Here is a 7,359-nt window from a genome sequence, read left to right as displayed (position 1 = left end):
GATCATAATAGAAAGAAATTAAAATATCAAAAGAAACTGAAAGTACTATTCAGAAACATGGAAATTAAGTAATATACTTTGAAATAATCCGAGGGTCATTGATATCAGGGGGACCTTTAAAAGTTCCTGGAATGAAATGAAAATGGCAACATATCAGATTCTATGAGATAGTGAAAACGTAGTCCTAAGATGTCTATAGCTATAATGTCTACATGTAAAAATTAGAGTGATCTCACATGACTTACCTCAGTACGTCAGAAAAACAAAACTATGCAGCCCAAAAACCATGTGGCCTTACCCATCAGAACTGGGTGAAATCTATTCTGGGGAGGCATGTTCCTCCTCTGGCTAGCATCACTGCTTCATTGTTTCCCTTTTCTCACCACGAAATTTCTAGGGAAAAAGCCAATTCCTTGGGGCCAATTATTTCAATAGTCTGACACCTGATAAGAGCAGATACTACACTTGATCTTAGCCAAAAGGCCAAGAAGCAATTATTCTCTGTAACGCAGCAAGCTCTCAAGTCTGTAAGCCTAATAATAACACCTTTCCTCTCCCAGGTCTTTTGCCACTTCCATCTTTTTCACAGTTATCACTAGTCCAACATACTAACCCTGCATCTCTCTCACTTCTAAGTAACTAAATGCTCCCATGCTCCATGCCAGCCTTGCTGTCTTATCCACCAACAGAATTAATGTAAAAGTGACCACTGTTAACTTGCTACTGTGATACTGCATAGCAGGTATACCCACAAGCTCTAACCCCTCTCACTGTTAGTATTATTCGCTGGGAATTACATCGAGGTCACACCAAGCACCTTGCACTTCTAACCTCATAATATAATTTCTGACCAACTGGAACTAAGAATACAGCTGATGAAACAAACAGAAACCCCAAACAATGAAATCACCCAGGATGCAAAAATCCCAATGCAATAATACAAGAAATCAAGATAACATAACTGCCATAATAGTTTAATCCCATAGAAATGGCCTGTAGTAGGAGTAAACTAGATGAAATGACAGGCAGATAATTCAAAAGATTAATTATAAGTCTGCTCAAAAAAATCAAAGAAGGGCTGGGGAGGTGGCTTAATGTAAAGCCAAAGGACCTAGGCTCAATTCCCCAGGACCCAAATAAGCCAGATGTACAAGGTGGCACATGAGTCTAGAGTTTGTTTGCAGTGGCTGGAGGCCCTGGTGAGCCCATTCTCAATCTCTCTCTATCTCTCTCTCCTTCTCTCTCAAATAAATAAATAAATATTAAAATAACGTAAAAATCAAAGAAGACAACAAACTCCTGAAGGAATCCCAAGAGAACACAGGAACTCAGCTGAACAAAATAAGGAAGTCAACACAAGATATGAGTAAGGAAATAGAAATACTGAAGAAAAGATCAATACAGGAATAAAAAACATCAAACACTACAAAAACAGCAAGAATGACTGGAACTAATACACACCTTCCAATAATAACTCTGAATAGTGATGGTCTCGATTTCCAAATCAAAAGACAGAATAAAATGTGCCAACTGGTACAATGGTGACATGTCTGCTGTGGGGGAAACCAACTGCTCTGTGATAAGATTTGTAGCCCACTCCACAGCACCTACCGAGTACTGAAAACCTAATCAAAAGCCTATGGCATGAATGAAGAGATGGCTTAGCAACCAAGCTGCTTGCTTGCAAAGCCTAAGGACCCAGATTCGATTCTCCAGCGCCCATGTAAGTCAGATGCATGAGGTGGTACATGTGTCTGGAGTCCATTTACAATAGCTAGAGGCCTTGGCACACCCATCCTCTTTCTCTATCTCTCTCTCAAATAAATATTTTTAAAGCCTATAGCTGGAGAGGTCATAAGCCTGAGGAGGGAAGCTACTAGTGTTACCAGGCTTAATGGATATGTCATCAAACTGCCCTCTAGATACTTATGTTTAGGACCATCTGTCAATGTTACTCTCCCTTTTGGATTCAGAAGCTTCTCTTTTCAGATGGCAGTGGCCACTTGAGAGACTCAAAACTCACCAAAGTGTTGAGAAGAAATGATAGTGGTATGTATCAGCACTCACTAAACTATCTCTATCAACTCTTCCAGGCTCAGGGACATCATGAAAGATGTAGTGGAAAAATGTTAACAGTCAAAGGAAGGGGAGGAGGGCTTTGCAATACTGTCTTCCAGATACAAAGTGGCCATGGTATTCATAACCTCACAGTGCCTGATGCTACCTACACAAGACCTGCATAATAGGAAGAAAAAACATGATGACATAAAAATAGAAGAGAGAATAGAAAAAAGAAGGGATCCATTGGAGGGTGGGTTTAGTATGGGGAAAGGGGAGGATGGTAGGAGGGGGATTATGATCATAGAATATTTTTCTATATGTATGTGGGCTGTTAATAAAGTTTTAAAAAAAATAAAATCAAGCCAAGCATGATGGCACATGCTTTGAATCCTAGCACTCAGGAGACAAAGGTAGGAGAATCACTATAAGTTTAGGACCAACCTGGGACTGCAGGGTGAGTTCCAGGCCATCCTGAGTTAAATCATGGACTGAACAAAAATGTGACACTTAAAAACTTTAACAAATCTTGGGCTGGAGAGATGGTTTAGTGGTTAAGCGCTTGCCTGTGAAGCTTAAGGACCCCAGTTCAAGGCTCAGTTCCCCAGGACCCACATTAGCCAGATGCGCAAGGGGGTGCATGCGTCTGGAGTTCATTTGCAGTGGCTGGAAGTCCTGGCGCACCCATTCTCTCTCTCTCTCTCTCTCTCTCTCTCTCTCTCTCTCTCTCTCTCTCTACTTCTTTCTGTGTGTCACTCTCAAATAAATAAATAAAAATGAACGACAAAAAAAAAGAACTTTAACAAATCTTATGTTCCTCATAAAAATCTTCATCTCACACTGCTCCTTAAACATATAGCCATGGTACAACACCAATCCATGGGCTCTCTGAGCTTAATAAAAAGGAAATACTCCTATTTGCAGTATTTGTCTAGACTCCATAGTATAAATACTCTGACTCTGGGTAGATATAATCTTCCAATTGATTAACTACTCGCCAGTGAAATTCCTAAAATTCTGGCAATAAGCCCTTCGAGGCTTGAAGGTTGGCTCCAGCACATATGCTGAACATTTTTACAGTATGGGAGTATCTACACTTGGAAATTAAACCGAATGAATCACTAAGGTTTTAAAAGGACACTGGTAAAGTCCAGGTTTAAATATCTGAGGATTGATCTCATGTGATACATGGCCCCAGGATGGGCAGACATTGGCCCAACCTTCTCCTGGGTATGTCTTGTGAAGGTAATTCTGGGGTGATCTTGGCATCTAATTTGTAGACTGCATGAAGCAGGTGGCCCTCCCTATAGTTAGTGGGGCTCTTCTTGTCAATGGGAGACCTGAATAAGACCCGAAGGCCGACAGTGAGGGTGTCCTTCTCTAGCCCCTACCTCAAAAAAAAAAAAAAAAAAAGACAGTGATGTGCAAGGGAAGTTGTTCACCACCTTGTCATATGACCAAAGTCACAAAACCTCTCAACTCTAATAACCAGCAGATCCTGAAGCACAAAGGCTGGCTTTCATCTCTTTGAAATTTTATATGCAGACAATAAACACATGGCTGTTGATAATAATGAAACAGAGCAGATTCCCCGCTCAGCTGGCAGGGGAAATGGCTGCAGAGAGATCAAAAACCATAGTCTATGATAAAAAATAAAAATCCGTGTGCAAAAGTCTCTGTAGCATAGCTCCTTCTCCCATTTTAAAAATCTTCCTGCGCTTCCCTCCTGCTTTCCTCCTGCCCCAGCGTTCCATCATAACCCTGTGGTTACACAATCGCCTTCAGTCAAAATTAGAAATTAAATAAAAGGCCTATGGTATTTTCCTGATCCTAACATGTCAGCCCTTTAAAAATAAATCAAACATTGCAAAACAGATTTTCAAAAAGTCATAATGAAAGAGCACATACATTGTGCTGTAATGGAGCATTTCACAAGTGGTAAAATCGGGTTGAAGGGGGATACATCTTAGAATCAAAGAAGTGTTCTAATTCTTGTGTCAAGGGTAATCCAATTAGAGTGTGATTTCTCCATATTTGAAGAAAAGCAAAACGCTTTTTGGAATTAGAGGGGTGATGAAAGTTTACTGATGGAAATCAGGCCTGAGACAACGGCAGAGAGAGTAGGACTCGGTGCTGGTTCTGAAGGCGGCTTCCCAGAACCCATCAAGGCACCAAGGCCATGTCCAAGCCCTTCTTTCTGGAATGCCTCCCCCACCCTCATTTTGCAAGGGTAGCAATGGAAGTGGGAGAGACCATGCGTGTTCTCAGAGCTGTGCATTCTCAAAGCCCGGGGAGGTATGAGTGAGAAGCTCCAACTTTTTGGCTGTTGTCAACAGCAGCAGAGCTTTCAGCTAATGACCAATGCTGGACCACCCACATTTTGAGGAACTGTTGAATCCTACCTTCAGTGAAAATGTACCCATGTAAGGCCAGAGGCACAAGGTGGCACATGCATCTGGAGTTTGCAGTGGCAAGAGGCCCTGGCATGCCCATTCTCTTTCTTTCTTTCTTTCTTTCTTTCTTTCTTTCTTTCTTTCTTTCTTTCTTTCTTTCTCCACCCCTCCCCCCACTCTCTCTCTTTCTCTTCTCTCTCTTCCTCCTTGCAAATAAAACTTAAAAAAAAAAAAAAAACACCAGGCATGGTGGCACACATTTTTAATCCCAGCACTTGGGAGGCAGAGGTAGGAGGATCGCCATGAGTTCAAGGCCACCCTGAGACTACAGAGTGAATTCAAGGTCAGCCTGGGCTAGAGTGAGCCCCTACCTCAAAACAAACAAATAAATAAATAAACTTTTTAAAAATATTTTTATTTTTATTTATTTATTAGAGAGAAAGAGGGAAAGTGAGAGTGTGTGAGTGTGTGTGTGTGTGTGTGTGTGTGTGTGTGTGTATGTGTGTGTAAGAGAGAGAAAGGACACACCACCACCTCTAGCTACTGCAAACAAACTCCAGATGTATGGGCCATCTTGTGCCTCTGGCTTACATGGGTCCTGAGGGATTGAACCTGGGTCCTTTGGCTTTTTAGGCGAGTGCCTTAACCACTAAGCCCCAGCCCAATAAATAAGCTATTTATAAAAAGAAAGAAAATTTAATGTCTGAGCTGGGTATGTGGCTCAGAAGTTAAAAGCACTTGCTTATAAAGCCTGTTGGCTAGGGTTCAATTCCCCAGCACCCATACAAAGCCAAACAAGCATTCATTTTCAGTGGCAAATGATCCTCACATATCCAAACATGCACACGCATGTACAAATAAATAAAATCTTTTAAAATAAAATTATTTTTCCATAAGAAAAAGCTACTTAGAAAAGAAAGTGAGTCAATTCCTGCCTATAAATGAATTCTTTTTTAAAATGTTTATTTATTTGCAAGCAGAGAGATAAGTAGAAAGAGAGAAAGAATGGGCACACGAGGGCCTCTAACCACTGCAAATGAGCAGATGCATGTGCCACTTTGTGCATTTGGCTTTACATGGATACTGGAGAATTGAACCCAGTTCATTAGGCTTTGCAGGCAAGTACCTTAACCTCTGAGCCATCTCTCCAACTCCTAAATGAAAGATGAGTAAACTTTAGGACGGTAAAAAAATCTATTTTATGTTCTTTTTGCCAACAACTTGATTTCTTGAATTGTTTGGCCATCACAGCCTACCCAATATCAGATGGATACTCGGTGGAATGTTCAGGACAACTCCAAAAATCATCTGAATATTGGTATCACAAATGTTTCCTCAGAGCAACAGACATGCAAAGCTCCAGCACCGTGGTGGTAATATGAGACTTTTGACTGTGAAGTCCAAGAAATGCCAAGCTGGGCGTGGTGGCGCACGCCTTTAATCCTAGCACTCAGGAGGCAGAGGTAGGAGGATCGCCATGAGTTCAAGGCCACCATGAGACTACATAGTGAATACCAGGTCAACCTGGGCTAGAGGGAGACCCTACCTCGAAAAACCAAAATAAAAACAAAAAAGAAATGCTATGCAGTAGTACCACAATATGAAAGTACTATGTGGAAAATTCCAGGACAAACTATTCATAACTTTTTAAGTGGTGTGTCGTTCTGCATAGCAGGATGACATGTCCCTCCATCGTGCTCTGTCCCACTTGGGACATGAGTCATCTCTTTGTCCACCTGTTCACACTGTGTGCCATTCACCATTCGTGTGCACAGCACAGTATTTTAAGAGAGACTACATCCACATAATTTCATTATTGAATACAATCGCTTTGTTTTATTATTATTGTTAACCGCTCATGGTCCCTATTTATAGACTAATTTATTTTACGTATATTTGTAAAGGGGAAAAAGCAAACATAGGGTTCAGTAATATTCACTATGACTCTTAGATTATATGCTGTGGATAAGGGGCCACTATGTATTCTTGGGAACAGAAGCTCAAGACAATTTTATGTAGAGATTTTCTGGGGAGATTTTAATTATATTTATCACACATGAATTAATGGCAACTATAAATCAGAGTTGCAAAAGCTAATATTTTATTTTATAAACATAGCATATTATACACTAGAATTCAGAAAGAAAGCATTAATCTTGCATAAAAAGTAATGTTTCCTTAACTTTCAGAAAATTATAAATCAATTTCTATCGGCTATTTTTTATGTGTGTGTGTGCTTGTTTGTTTTGGTTTTGGGAAGTAGTGAGGTTAAACCTAGGACCTTAGCACCAGGCAAGCATTCTCAGAGCCAAAATAAAAAAAAATCTTTTTTTTTCTATTTTTACTGTTAGGTGCTTGGTACTTCATGTATGCTAGGCAGGTGCTCTACCACTTAATCATATCCCCAGACCAAAACACTGCAACTCAAACGTTAAAATATTTACATGAGGATAACTGAATATGGGCACACAGCAGTAAGAAAAATCCTCATATTCATTTAAGTAGTTAATCATAAATAATTATGGTAGGTAGTACTTATTTGTTAACAATTTTATTTTAACTTTATACATATAAATGTACAATTTTTTATTCATAGCTAGGTTTCATCAAGAATAGTTCCACTTGGGCTGGAAAGATTGCTCAGTGGTTATGGCACTTGCCTGCAAAGCCTAACGACCCAGGTTTGATTCCCCAATACCCATGTAAAGCCAAATGCACAAAGTGGCTCGTGTATCTGGACTTTGTTTACAGTGGCTATAGACCCTGGATGGCCCATTCTCCCTCACTCTCTCTCTCTCTCTCTCTCTCTCTCTCTCTCTTTTCTCCTCTCTGCCTGCAAATAAATAAATAAAATATTTTTAAACAAGAATAAGTCCTAAAAAAGAATATGTCCATTAATTAAAATTAA

The 7,359-nt window shown here is 40.1% G+C and overlaps 1 pseudogene; it reads right to left on the bottom strand.

Annotated features, from left to right (window-relative positions):
- Positions 1-386: 386 nt before the first annotated feature.
- Positions 387-495, bottom strand: LOC123461752 (annotated as a pseudogene).
- Between the last annotated feature and the right edge of the window lie 6,864 nt (positions 496-7,359).

This window comes from Jaculus jaculus, chromosome 6, assembly GCF_020740685.1.
Source record: "Jaculus jaculus isolate mJacJac1 chromosome 6, mJacJac1.mat.Y.cur, whole genome shotgun sequence".
Taxonomy (NCBI): domain Eukaryota; kingdom Metazoa; phylum Chordata; class Mammalia; order Rodentia; family Dipodidae; genus Jaculus; species Jaculus jaculus.
The sequence above is the reverse complement of the archived record's forward strand: the minus strand, read 5'-3'. Positions and strand labels throughout refer to the sequence as shown.